The sequence below is a fragment of the Amblyomma mixtum genome, chromosome 3 (assembly GCF_055824585.1).
Source record: "Amblyomma mixtum isolate Tamu chromosome 3, ASM5582458v1, whole genome shotgun sequence".
In the NCBI taxonomy this organism is placed as follows: Eukaryota; Metazoa; Arthropoda; class Arachnida; order Ixodida; family Ixodidae; genus Amblyomma; species Amblyomma mixtum.
The window spans coordinates 142,791,506-142,806,269 of NC_143014.1; the positions used below are offsets into that span (position 1 = coordinate 142,791,506).

At 48.7% G+C, this 14,764-nt stretch overlaps 1 protein-coding gene across 3 annotated transcripts in view; it reads right to left on the reverse strand.

Moving 5' to 3' along the window:
- The window catches only part of Pde11 (Phosphodiesterase 11), a 376,721-nt gene that overhangs the window by 192,025 nt on the left and 169,932 nt on the right, over positions 1 to 14,764 (reverse strand). The window contains exon 1 of one of the 3 annotated variants that reach the window (XM_089581357.1): positions 854 to 1,733. The exons of the other annotated variants lie outside the window; for them this stretch is intronic. The gene's annotated coding sequence lies outside the window, so the exon portion shown is untranslated. Of the gene's footprint in view, positions 1 to 853; positions 1,734 to 14,764 lie in introns of those variants that run through there. 3 annotated transcript variants of the gene reach the window in all.

The window sequence follows — 14,764 nt, forward strand, 5'->3', positions numbered from 1 at the left end:
ACATCAGAGCGCAGAACGACACACGTAACACTAGCTGCCTGAGGGAAGGAAGGGCAATCGAACACTCGGTGATTGTGAAGTACACGTTACGTGTATACTTACGTGAGCGCTAAATAGATAAAAAAAGTTATTCTGAACATATCGCTAACAGACGACGTACAAACGTTTTCAAAGAGCTGGCATGGAGACGGCAACTGAACGTTTGAATAAAGGACGATGAGGAATTAAGTCTTGAGAAAAGGAAAGGCGCGGTATAACTGTCTTACTCTAAGTAGGGCCCAAACCGCCCCGCGACGAAACGGATGGAGAGAAAGCAATACGGGAGATAGAAGTGCAGGTCAATTTCAGAGAAAATACCTCAGGAAAACAAAGATCAAAGCGTTGCTTAAGAACATGATAAAAAAAAAAAGACTACAGAGTCACAGCTTGCGAAAAAAAAAAAAAAGGAACGAACGAAGATCGCCAGCAGTTCACGGCGAGTCGACGTTTGAGCACGTGGTCGACTCCGGAACCGGCCACGCGTGCAAAAAGGAGGAAGAATAAAAAAAAAAGAACAAGAAACACTTGGAGTGTTGTTCAGAGCTTCCAACGATAATACTAGGCGCCTGACGACGATTACGCGGGTTCCTTCAACGTGGACAAGTTGCTTCAGTTACCGCCACGGGTCGCACTCACGTCTCACGCACTCGCAACGTGCTTGCTGCAAGACTGCAAATATACTTTTAAATTTTCCTTTTCTGTTCAGTTCCAGTAAACACAACAATTATTTGGCTCCGCGTAATTTGGCAGACAGTTCATTTTGTTTTCATTTTTTTTTTTTTCAGTAGTAAACGTACTGGCAGCTTACACTTACCATCTTCGTGCTTCGTTGAGCTCCACTGCTGTTGGCTGCATAGTCGGATCTCTGTGACACTAACAGGCACACACACCACCTAGTCCCGCAACGACGCAGTCTGGGGGCAATTAAAGGCACCGGGGAGGCCCCCACGCAACCTGAAACGTCACTGCAGGGCCGTCGGCCACCGAAGCAAGGCGCTGCTGCAACCTCTCAGCCGTCCCCGAAGTTTCAACACGCGGCACGCAGAGAGCGTCCACACACTGCGGTACACGGCGTGGCCCCGGAGTGCAGAGCAGGCAAGCCACGGAAGGGATACGGAGGGAGCAGACGCAACAGGCGCCCACCGAGGACAGACCGCGAATGCGACCGCAGCAGCCTAACTGGCGGCGAGCGAAGCCACGCGAAGCACACAAACACGCACGCACGACTCCGGTCTGCCGACTGGGCGCCGAACGGTGCGACGACGCGTAGCGTGCGTGTGCCTCGTCGAAAGGGAGCGAGCGATCCGCGGGGAGACTCTCTCGGGGGACGCCGCTTGGGCGGCGGGGGAAGCCCGTTGTCGTCACGGCACGTCACAAGGCTACGTTCCTGACGTAACCTTTCCAAGGTGACTCCGAAGCCGCGCTCTCCAAGGGGGAGTCGCTACGAGCGGAGGGCACTCGCGCGCGCGCACACGCTCGCGGGGCCCGGCACTTCCTACTGAGCGTGCAGCGTGGTACGGCGGCACCGAGGGACCGCAAGTGCGTGCGTGGCGCAGACAGCTGGTCCGCCTGCCGCAACCACGGCAGGTTAGGCCTAAGCAGACGACGCACCGAACTCGTCGCCGTCGTCTGCTCGAGCCGCGCCTTTTCTCGAGGAGCTTCCCGCGTCACATTCCACCACGCCGGAGACGGCGGCGGAGCAATGAAGTTTTTGTTGGGTGTGTTTAGTGCCCACGTCTGTCCGCCTGTGCCTGCCCTCATGTGCGTATGTGTGTATGTGAGTGCCTTGAGCTGTCTACAAGAGCCGTGAGCTGGATCTGAGAGAAGCAGAGAGGGGACACACTCGGGGCCGTAGCATGTCAAGAGAGGAAGGGAAAGAAAGTGAGGCAACAGCTGGTCGCCGCGCTACTCACGGCATCTCGTGGTGGACACCGTAAACTCAAACTGGCTTCGGCTGGCCTCTTCCGGCTTATGGTGTCTCCAGCCAGGGAACGAAACACAAACTATGGCGGGCACCGTACGCGGGAGCATTTTGAATCGTAGGTGTTCTAGGCAGCTAGCGATGGTAGTGACATCGCTCTTTTCACTAAAATTCTTGTCGCACTTTATTTTTTACTCATGCAAATGCTAACCTCATTCGTATTACGAAACTCATTTGTTAAATGCAAGCATCAATGTTTTAAATCAGGTGCCTGCGATAGTGATACTTCTTACCGTACGAGCCGTGTACGAAGCTCCGAATATTGAACCGATTACTGCGCATTGATCTGTCATCAAAAGATGAATAACAAAGCAGAAGACGGGCGATATAACTGATGTGATTTATTGGAAGTTCTATGGATACAAAATTTTACAATTACAAAAAGATGCAAAATGTTTCTTCTCTTCTGTACGTCCCGATTTTTGCGCCAATTTTGTAGAGATGCGATCGAGGTTTGCCTGAATGGGCCGCCAGTGCCAGACCTCACAACAGGAACGAAAGAGTAACCCAAGATCAGCACGAAATGAATACACAGACATAAGATTATATAAATACTCAGTGCAAGTAGTAAAAAAGTTTCATCCCTATTGCAAAGTGAGGCATATGTATACGGCCATGGTAGAAAACGACGAGCATCAAAAAAGAAACCACGTAACATTTCGCAAAGAAAAGAGATTTTGGTTTCTTCATTTAAAATATACACAGAGAAAAAGAGAGTGCGTCTTTTCTTGATTGTAGTGATACGTAAGGCATTATTATACATGGATTACCACGTGGTATTATCCTGCGATCGATAAATGAATTATAATCAAATTTCTTTCTCGTGTTGTTTCGGTTTCACCAGCCCAATGATGACCGTGACGTCAAAATGTCATTATAGGCCACGTGAGGCACGAAAAAAAACTGCAATATAGTCGCTGCTTCTACATTCGTTGCCATTCCGGCTAGCTGGTTTCAGCACTGTCGTGAATTGAAACGATGAAGCAGCGATTATATCGACGTTTTTTCATGCCTTACGTGACATATAACCCCACTTTGACGTCACAGCTATCGTCCGGCTGTTGAAACTGAATCAGCACAACAGAAAAATTCGATTATAAATTATTTAGCAGTTGCAGGCGAATGCCACATGGTGATTCGTGCATAATAGTGTCTTCCGCATCTTGCAGAGAAGAAAACCTGCATTCGTCACTTAATGAAAGACTATGTTTCTAATGCCGCCAGCGCAGCACGAGTGCCGTGGGCAAGCGCGTGTTTGTGAATTTTCCCATCGTGCCGGCTTTCCCTAACTGCTGTTGTGGCGTTGTTATTGACCTTCATACACACCACGGGAGAGAGAAATACTTTATTATCGCAACTCATTTGCGAAGCGCGTTCGCGTCTGGGTGAACTCGAGGGTGAGTACGCCTTTTTGACTGTGGTATTCCTTAGGTTTCTCACCATCTCATTCACCATTCACTGCTCGTCATTGGACAGTATAACTTTTTTACATTCTTTGTTAATTTATTTTGTTCCTTACTTCTTGGCTGTATCGACGAAACATGCCCTCAACCATTAGAGGCTACTGCCCAGGCTTGCGTCCTTAGCACACTGTACCGCTCTTATCATTCGTGATTCGCAGCAGGGGGAGGCATGTTCTAAAAACGGCGCTGCCTATATAGTCTTTACTTACAAAAATTAGGGTGGGCGTGTAAAAGGAAAGAAAAATAATAGCGCCCGGCCCGCACCGCTTAGAGCACAACGGGCTGGTCTTTACTTACAGCAGGAGTAATCCCCCCTCGCGCGATATTTGGCCCGTTTTGAAAGGACAATGGTCGACTGCACTGGGCCATAACAGGATTATACGCCGATAACTTCTAAGCCTGTGCCCTCCGTGCTGAACAAGGCCGAAACCGAAACGAAGTCGAGGTGAAGAAAGCTGCAGGAACTTTCGTGTTGCCGGTGGATAAATTCTTGATTTCAACGTAGCCTTGCTGTAGTTCAGGGCAAGCCACAGATAGCCTGCACGAAAGATGAGCTAAAGCCGTGAGCTCATTAGTCAGCTTATCGAGTACGGACACGCAGCCCGAGGCCCAGAAGGGATTTTGGGTTAACGCTACATTGACTCCGGCCATAATTAGAGGCGCCTTAACAATAAAGTGCATTTTTAGACGATAGCTGACTCACTGGCTGTAACGTCGTTTAGGCAAGCTTTATTTGATGAATGCGCATGTGCTTAAAAACTGCCTACCAAAAACCCTACAGCTGTGTCGACATGTCTCGCAAGTGCTGCAACCCTACAGGAAATCATCTTTAAAGCATGTTTACCGCTATCGAGATATAAAGAACAGGTTTGGAGCACCTGTAGGGATCGAATATACTAAGCTTGGCTGACATGACTAAAAAATTACTTAAAGTATGCGCACCGTGGCAGCGTAATTTAGTGCAACACACAACCGCTACTAAAGCTGCTCGTTTGTGAAGTCGAGGCCGGCAATGCGATTTCCGTTTTTCTTCTTTAAATTCTATTTTTTTAACGCAACATCAAAACGAGCACGACGACTAATTTTTAACCTATAGATCAGTTAAATGGTGTCGGCTCGCAGCGTTTTTGCTTTTCCGCTAGCAGGAAATGCAAAGAATTTGGCATGAATAAACCACCAGAAGCGCCAGTTTTGTGACCAAGTATTTCGTTTGAACTGCTGATTTTTCTGGCATACAGATCTATTCTTCAGTTTGTACTTCAGCAGTCAAAAAGGTGCACAAGCTTGAAACAAGCTTATATATATATATATATATATATATATATATATATATATATATATATATATATATATATATATATATATATTGTATTCAGTAGGGGTTCCAATGGCCCAGGTTACTAGTTTAGGCACAGCATTACGAAAAATGCGACTATTCTTTTAAGGTTTATTTTGCCAACAGTTTCGGGAATGGTATTCCCTTCGTCAGGGCAGGCGTAGAATGAATCGGTTTCGTCAATATAAGGACACAGAACAAGCGGGTGTGTGTGTATATATATATATATATATATATATATATATATATGACAGAAGCCACAGAAACCAAGGGGCACAGGGGATTTCTTTTTATTAATTTATTTATTTTGTGGTGTTGATCAATTTAGAATATTACTGAATATGTTATCGCTTAAACCTAATTGATTAGAAAAGCAGAAGAAAAAACAACCACGTGCCGCCGGTGGGATCCGAACCCACGACCTCCGAATTACGCGTCCGGTGCTCTACCTCTGAGCTACGGCGACGGCTGTCAAACCTTCTGCTTTCGGGGGTATTTATGTTTACAAGTAACCTAACCTTGAGAGTGTTCATCAGCGCCACCCACGTTCATAAGCGGCGGACGTAGAACGTCCTGAGTTACCGCAGGTGTGACGTAGAACGTCATCGAACGGAGAGGGTGGAAGCTGTGTGAGAACCCTAGTAAATTTCCACAGGTTCTTTTCTTCCTCTGCACCAGGGGTGCCCCGTCGGAGACGGTTGGTTCCAACTGGAAGACTGAAGCTCTTCGCACCAGGGGTGCCCCGTCAGAGACGGCCTTGTGTTCAGTTGAGACGCAGGGGTAAGGCGAACACTTCAAATTTTATGTACAGTATATACAATAGATACAAGTTAAGGCACTAGAGACAAATTAAACGGCAAAAAGAGATACAGAACAACAAAAAGGTGGATCTGGCTAATACTAGGGGAGGCCCCTACTCGGCGTGGCCGAAGATGCGTAGCATCTCACCTTAGCGCAGAACCTCGCTTCCAGCTCCGGGGCCCGCTTTTAAAGACCTCAAGGCCCGGCCCACATTTGGTGGCTTCCAATCATGTTACGATGTTCACATGATTGGTTTATCGAGAGCCTGGCCAGCCCTCCAGCTTCCGTAGGGCAAAACGCCCTTTCCACAAACCCAAACGCACGGTCGTGTCAAATAAAAACAAACACAAATATACATTCGTGCCAGTACGTGCGCGAATCGGTACCGCGTGTCGGGGGACACCCGTTCTTCCCAGCGCGTTCGCGAGCGGGCGCGTTCCAAGAAAGGAGACGCTCGGCTTTGAGTGCCCCCAGCCGCGTTCCAATGACCCCCGCGAACGCTACCGATCCCTTACACGCCCTTCCCAAGATTCTACAAAGGGCTCAAATGGCACTTTTAGAATTACAAACAAAAGGGATCGGTGTCTGACACGAAACTACCCTTCGGGTGACATAACATAAACAAAACGTACACATTCAAATGCGCGTTTCACACCTGTAAAACCAGCGCATTCACCGAAGTCCAAGCTGTCGCGCTGCGACCAGTTGCACCAACAAAACCAAAAACAACAAAATGCACACGGGCACCAACACAACATCACGCAAAATGCACACTTAAATACACACAGTGGCATGCCTGCCGTGCGCCGTAACACAGCGTCCAAGTTGGTGCGTTGCACCCAGTTCACCAGCATGCACACCCGCGTCCTACTCGACACACACACCGACACTCGCAACTAGAGCGTTCAGTAGCACTCGCACGACGTCCGTAAGTGGCCACGTGAGCCTCCTTAGTCGCACCGAGCGTCCTTGTGTGCGTTCGAGCCACTACGCGTCTCAACACAATTAACGCCTAACTGCCACTCGGCTCATTAGGCTGGTGCCACAGCAGGGCAAGAATTCAAAAATTGCTGCCCTCCAGGATCGAAAACAACGTCCTGATCCTCGATAAGTCCAAATCTTTGACCATGCGACGCCCCTAAGGGAACGCTCTCTCCGGCGCACCAGTACGAACAGCGTACTGCGTAAAGAGCATAGCCCCTGGCCCGCCCAAATATAGCAGTACAGTCAGTCTTGCTACACTTGATATGCCAACCTCTAGCACGGAACATACTGTTCTTCGCGTCGACTTTCAGCGTGAAAGCCATGCACCTGCCTCTCTCTACTTTGCCTCTCTTCGAGCCATTTGCCCTGTTCCTGCTCGGGCAAACACTGACGTTGCCGTTCTCTGCTTGATAGGCATTTGCCGGCTTCGTGGCATCGTCTAACTCCGAGGCTCCATGAGCTCCCTCGCAGTCACTTGACCCGAGCTTGCCTTGCGGCAAGTCGCCACTCATTTCCGGGTCCTCAAATGACCTGGCCGGACACACACCGGGTGCGTTCGACAACTGCGCGGCGCTCTGCCCGGTCGGCCCAGCGGGCCCACCTCCGCTCTCTGCCTCGGATGTAGGGCTGTTGTCACCAGGAACGCTACGGGGCACTTCATGCCCTATGGCCGACACAGTGTGTGTTTGCAGCAACGCCAGATTTTCACCGGTTACTAGCTCCGTGTCGGAGGTCACAATCTTAGTCATAGAGCCTGCAGGAATTAGATCACTCTCCTGCTTGGTTTCGGACAATTTGGTCTCGACTGGCCCTAGACCATCAGAATTGGGCTGCTCTTTTTCTTTGCTAGCCGCCCGCAGTGGCGAAGCTGTGATTCCTTCAGAAATCTCGTTTTCGCTATCTGCGGCATTTCCCAACAAAGAGGCGTCCGCGCATATCGGCTGATTACCTACAGCGACCTGACTGCTCTTTCCTCCACCTGTGCTTGAGCAGGATAAGTCTTTGTCTTCCAGCACAGGCGGCCTCATCTCTCGGGACTCGGAGCAGTTCTCCGTGGCTGATTGACTGGCTCTTCTGCTCTCCTTGATCTTAGAGATCTCGAGCTCTACCTGCTGGCGTCTTGCTTCTATAACCTTCAAGACATACTTTACATCCTGAGGTTCTTCCTCGCGAAGCACCGCCTTTCCGCCATTCACTTTCGCGAGTTGAGCCTGAAGGTCCGCTAAGCGCGCCTTCGCTAACTCAACCTGGTACCTCACATCGAATGAGGGCCGGCATGGATAGCCCTCCATACCGCCGTCTGTACTCCTCAACTGTCCTACCGGCTCGAACACAGGGACGTGAACAATGCGACCAAGGAAACTCACGGTTTCGATGCGTCGATCCGCATTGCCCGCTCCTTGGCGTCGGAGTCCACCGCCACTTTCCCCGGACGCTGCGATGAGCTGTCGCACGCCGCTGGTCCGCGCCGGTGACCGTCAAGTTATCGACGCGCTGCTTTTCTGGACCGTATGCAGTCCCGCGTCGCTGGACTACTGCCGTGGTCCTTGCATCCTTGCCGCCGTCTCTCCGCAGGTCCTTTCTCGAACGCTGCTGTTGCCTGATCGTCGCCTTTCTCCCTGCCGTCAGCCTTCTTCCTGCGCCGTCTTCCGATGGCCGCAGGATCCTGTCGACTGCGCCAGTAAATTTCCACAGGTTCTTTTCTTCCTCTGCACCAGGGGTGCCCCGTCGGAGACGGTTGGTTCCAACTGGAAGACTGAAGCTCTTCGCACCAGGGGTGCCCCGTCAGAGACGGTCTTGTGTTCAGTTGAGACGCAGGGGTAAGGCGAACATTTCAAATTTTATGTACAGTATATACAATAGATACAAGTTAAGGCACTAGAGACAAATTAAACGGCAAAAAGAGATACACAACAACAAAAAGGTGGATCTGGCTAATACTAGGGGAGGCCCCTACTCGGCGTGGCCGAAGATGCGTAGCATCTCACCTTAGCGCAGAACCTCGCTTCCAGCTCCGGGGCCCGCTTTTAAAGACCTCAAGGCCCGGCCCACATTTGGTGGCTTCCAATCATGTTACGATGTTCACATGATTGGTTTATCGAGAGCCTGGCCAGCCCTCCAGCTTCCGTAGGGCAAAACGCCCTTTCCACAAACCCAAACGCACGGTCGTGTCAAATAAAAACAAACACAAATATACATTCGTGCCAGTACGTGCGCGAATCGGTACCGCGTGTCGGGGGACACCCGTTCTTCCCAGCGCGTTCGCGAGCGGGCGCGTTCCAAGAAAGGAGACGCTCCGCTTTGAGTGCCCCCAGCCGCGTTCCAATGACCCCCGCGAACGCTACCGATCCCTTACAACCCTCTTATGCTTCCTATGGCATCAAGGCTGCCAGAACCGAGGCCCTCGCTAAGCAATTAAGCAAACAAGGGAAGGGGAATGAGGGGCTCGTTATAAATATGACAGAAGCCAGCAGCCACAGAAACCAAGGGGCACAGGGGATTTCTTTTTATTAATTTATTTATTTTGTGGTGTTGATCAATTTAGAGTATTACTGAATATGTTATCGCTTAAACCTAATATATATATATATATATATATATATATATATATATATATATATATATATATATATATATATATATATAGTTTCTCGCTAATTGTTTCTCAGAAAGCTGTACGGCTTTCCTTCTAAGCCGTATGGCTGCGCTTGGGTGGGTGCTCATGAGTAATTACTCTCCTAATAGAAATTTACACACCACTTTTGGAGATTCCCCTAAGCTCTTCCCATTGTTTTCACCTGCTTGGCTGTTACTAGATAGCACTGCAGTGCATTCTTGGAGACGCTATTGCGGTGTGTCATGTCATCATCATCAACATTATCATCATATGCCTGACTACGCCCACTGTAGGGCAAACGCCTCTCCCATGTCTCTCCAATTAACCCTGTCCTTTGCCAGTTGCGGCCACCGCATCCCTGCAAACTTCTTAATCTCATCCTCCCACCTAACTTTCTGCTGCCCCCTGCTACGCTTGCCTTCTCTTGGAATCCACTCCGTTACCTTTAAGGACCAGCGGTTATTTTGCCTTCGCATTACATGCCCTGCCAAAGCCCATTTCTTCCTCTTGATTTCGACTAGGATGTCATTCACCAGCGTTTGTTCTCTCACCCACTCCGCCCGCTTCCGATCTCTTAACGTTACACCTATCATTTTTCTTTCCATAGCTCGCTGCGTTGTGCTCAGTTTAAGTTGAACCCTTTTCGTTAGCCTCCACGGTTCTGACCCACAGGTGAGTACCGGTAAGATACAGTTGCTGTATACTTTTCTCTTGAGGGATATTGGTAAACTGCCATTCATGATCTGAGAGAACTTGCCATATGCGCTCTACCCCATTCTTATTCTCCTAGTTATTTCCCTCTCATGATCCGGATCAGCGGTCACTACCTGCCCTAAATAGACATATTCTTTTACTACTTCTAGAACCTCGCCACGAAGTGCGAACTGCTGTTCCCTTGCTAGACTGTTGAACATTACTTTGGTTTTCTGCATGTTAATTTTTAGCCTCACCGTTCTCCTCTGCCTGTCTAACTCACTGATCATGCTTTGCAGTTCACGTCCTGAGTGACTTAGCAAGGCAATGTCACTCAAGCAAGGCAAGGTATTCTCCATTGACTCTTAACCCCAACTGTTCCCCTTTCAGGCCCCGGAATACCTCCTGTAAACAGGCGGTGAATAGCATTGGCGAGATCGTGTCTCCGTGCCTGACACCTTTCTTTATTGGAATTTTATTACCATGGATAACTACCGTGGAGAACTATGGTAGCTGTGCAATCGTTATATATATCTTCCAATATTTTCAGAAAACACACTTCTACACCTATGATTCCGCAATGCCCGTATGCCAGCTGAGGTTTTCACTGAGTCAAATGCTTTTTCGTAATCAATGAAGGCTATATATAGTGGTTGGTTATATTCTGCGCATTTCTCTATCACCTGACTGATAGTGTGAATATGGTCTATTGCCGAGTATCCTTTACGAAAGCCTGCCTGATAATTTGGTGATTGGAGTCTACGGTTGTCCTGATTCTATTAGCGATTACCTTAATAAATGCCTTGTAGGCAACGGACAGTAAGCTGATCGGTCTGCAATTTGTCAAGTCCTTGACGTCTCCTTTCTTAAGAATTAAGACAATGTTAGCGTTTTTCCAAGCTCCTGGTACACTCGAGGTCACAAGGCATTGCGTATACAGGGTAGCTAGTTTTTCTAGCACAATCTCTCCTCCGTCCCTCAACAAATCTGCTGTTACCTGATCCTCACCAGCTGCTTTACTCCTTTGAATTGCTCCTAAGGCTTTCTTTACTTCCTCTTTCGTTACTGGCAGGATGTCCCATTGCTGTACTCTGCTGCCTCTCTCAGATTACATTCGCTACTGTATAGATTTGTGTAGAACTCTTCGGCTAATTCAACTATCTTATCCATATTGCTAATGACATTGCCTCTTTGTCTCTTAGCGCATACATCTGGTTTTTACCTATGCCTAGTTTTCTCTTCACTGCTCTTAGGCTACCTCCGCTTTTTAGAGCATGCTAGATTAGCTCCATGTTAAACTTCCTGATGTCGGCTACCTTGCGCATATTTATTAACTTCGACAGCTCTGCTAGTTCTATTCTGTCTGTGGAGTTAGACGTCCTCATGCTTTGGCGTTTCTTAATCAGATCTTTAGTCTCCTGAGATAATGCCGGTATCCTGTCAAACTATCCTACCGCCTACTTCTACGGCGCACTCCATAATGATAGCTGTGCGATTATCGTTCATTATTTTAACATTACGGTCGTCTTCTTCAGTTTAAGCGGAAAATCTGTTGTGCAGCGAATTCCTGAATACCTCTACTTTCCTTCTTAATGCTAACCCGTAAATAGCCTTCCACTTCACTAATTTCCTCTGTTCCCTCTTCAAATCTGAGCTAATATGAGCCCTTACCATTCTGTGGTCGCTACAACGGACCTTTCCGAGGACCTCCACATCCTCTACGATGCCAGGTTGAGCGCACAGTATGAAGTTTATTTCATTTTTAGTCTCCTCATTGGGGCTCTTCCACGTCCACTTCCTGTTTGCTCGTTTGCGGAAGAAGGTATTCATGATCCGTAAATTATTTCTATCTGCGAACTCCACTAATAACTCACCCCTGCGATACCTAGATCCTGGTCTATAGTCACCTACCGCCTGGTCTTAAGCCTGCTTCTTGCCTGTCTTCGCATTGAAGTCGCCAATCAGTACAGTGTACTGTGATTTTACTTTGGTCACTGCCGATTACACGTCTTGATAGAAGCTTTCAACTATCTGGTCATCATGGCTTGATGTAGGCGCGTAGGCCAGCACCACCTTCAGCTTGTACCGCTTATTAAGCCTAATTACGATAGCTGCCACCCTCTCGTTAATGCTATAAAACTTCTCTACGTTCCCAGCTATATCCTGATTGATGAGGAATCCCACACCTAGTTCTCGTCTGTTTGCTCATCCACGATAGCGCAGTACGTGCCCGCCCTTTAGTAATACGCCTCATCTGTCCTCCTAACCTCGCTAAGCCCTATGACATCCCATTTAATACCCGCTAATTCCTCCGACAGCACTGCTAAACTAGCCTCACTGGATAAGGTTCTAGCGTTAAACGTTGCCAGGTTCAGTTTCCAATGGCGGCCTGTCCGGAGTCAGAGATTTTTAGCACCCTCCGCTGCGTCACAGGCCTGACCGCCGCCTTGGTCAGTTGCTTCGCAGTCGCTGGGGACTGAGGGCCGAGGGTTAATTGGTTTGTTCATTCAGTGTCATGTGAATAAGAATATTGCTGACATCTTTTTTAAATATATTACACCACGAGATTCTTTTAGCGTAAATATTTAAAACGAACAAAAATCTTTAGACAAATACTTCTGCCACACAGCTGGCGAAGCGTTACTGTCATTTCGGCAATCAAATACAAATAAAAACTGAGCACGCCCAAAGAATAATTTTTCAAAAAGAAACCGGTTGGCAGCACTGACCGTATACATGAGGGGTTGAACTCTTTGCTACTGCAATGCCGTTCCAGCTTTGCGCGATAACGCCAACGCCACTTTTTACTCGCATACTCTATGCACAAAACAATTCCGTTTTGTGACGTATCAAGAGATACGTGCCGGAATTTCCATAAATTTTGGCCAAAAAAAGAAAAAGAATAGCTTGGCACATTGCATAAACTACCCGCACGAGCTCACCCAGTGTCCTTTGGACCATCTACAAGATGATCAAGCGCATGCAATCGCCTGTTGTGATTGCGCCCTTGCTTTTATTGTACCCCACTACGCTGTTCGTTTGCCGAGCCTCGCGCATATGGTCTCTCAAGACCCCACACAAATACGATCGCGTTTAAATTTTATCTGCACCCCATAAACCAGCCACGTTGAACGCAGACAGCCTCGGGAAAACAGCCATCACCGCAGCTTCCCCGTTAATGTAATTCGCAGAATTCTCTCCGCGATCCCGATCAAGCTGCATGTGCGCGTTAACATTTGCAGCACAGACCGCAAACAGGCTGCAAACAGCCTACATAAGGTCGCCGTGTACACGCCAACCAGTACACGGCTGACGTGGATATATTTACAACGAATAGGTGAAATGGATGCCAAACAGAATACAGGCGAGAGAAGGGTGTTAGGGCCTACATTGCGTGGACGCATTTTCCACCCCTTTCACGATTGCTTGCAATGGCGCGTAAACTGTTTGCGCAAGCCCGACGTTCAACAAAATGTGCTTGTGAAAGCGTGCCAGTGCTTTCTGAGGGCGAATGTCCAGATTCCCTTTATCAATTTATTTTCACGAGAGGGAGGGAGAAATTAACAGCAACAAGATGGAAGGGAAACGAGTGTCGATACGACGCGCTCGCTGGTATTCTCAGCTGCATCGAAATTTACCTTGACAACCTAATTGGCAAAGATGCGGCGCGGGTTCGTTCAGAGATTGCACGCCCAGCCCCCGCTACATACGCGAAGGATAAAAGAGAGATAGGATCTTAGCGTTTCCGAGGCTTCTAAGATAAAGTGAGGGACGCGTGTATACAAATGAACACACTTCCAAATGTCGCTAAGCGGTACGTGTGCAAGTATAGCGGTACTAGGAAAACGCCAGTGCATTCGGAAGGAACTCTTGAGTCACGCTTGAGCTCTACGCAGAAGCAACAGAACAAGCGTGCCAGTAAAGGAGACGTAAAAGCTGCAGGAAAGCGTGATTTGCTCAAGAGATTTAGGCCGCCGCTCAGATTCAGACTTGCAGGAGATGACTGATTTTCTTCTCCGTCGCGCAAAAAGAAAACAAAACAATAAGATGTCACGCCAGTTATGAATAGGTTAGAGTCAAACTCCGTGGGTTTGGCGTTGACGGAACTGCAGATAACGGCTGAATTATTCCGGATAGAAAGCCGCGAAACGCAGAGACACGAAAACGTGACGACAAAACGTGCGGCAGAGTCGAGCGAACTCGAGCGAGTAAGAAATGTCGCGCCGTCGCGCAAACGATACATGAGAAATACGCTATCCGTACCATGTATCTCGGATGCCCGAGCATATGCCCGAACTCCGAGCGCCGTCGTCTGAGTGCTATATGAGCTAAATGCGGTATCGGATCGCTGCGCTGCAGGCACAGGCATGCATACGTGCCTATACCTGGATCGCTGCGCACAAGGCTTCTGGGCGCGCCGAACAGGCAAATCGAGAACTCCCCCTCCAACAGCTACGTGTACTTTCCAAGGAGCTTAAAGTGCACACGTACACACCCGCAGCAACTTGCCTCGTTGAAGGAATCACTGAGCACCCAGCCGAGTTTTTGTTAAGTTCGCGCAGCCGGTGAAAGCTCTGGAAGGCAGTAAAATGACACTGCAGGAACGAACGGTTCAGGCACTGTGGATTCTGGCTCTCCAATCGTTGTAAACTGGCATGGTTTTCGCATCCCTGACGGACGCGGAATGGACTCCTGACGTTCGCCGGCCTATGTACTGCAGCTTCGGCGCTGAAGGAACGCATGAGCCGCATATCGTATGAATGACAACATATGGCGGGACAGCAGCTGTAGTACAACTCACTGGGCGAGTACCACGTTCGTTCGCGACTTCACCCATCAGCCTTCGGTGC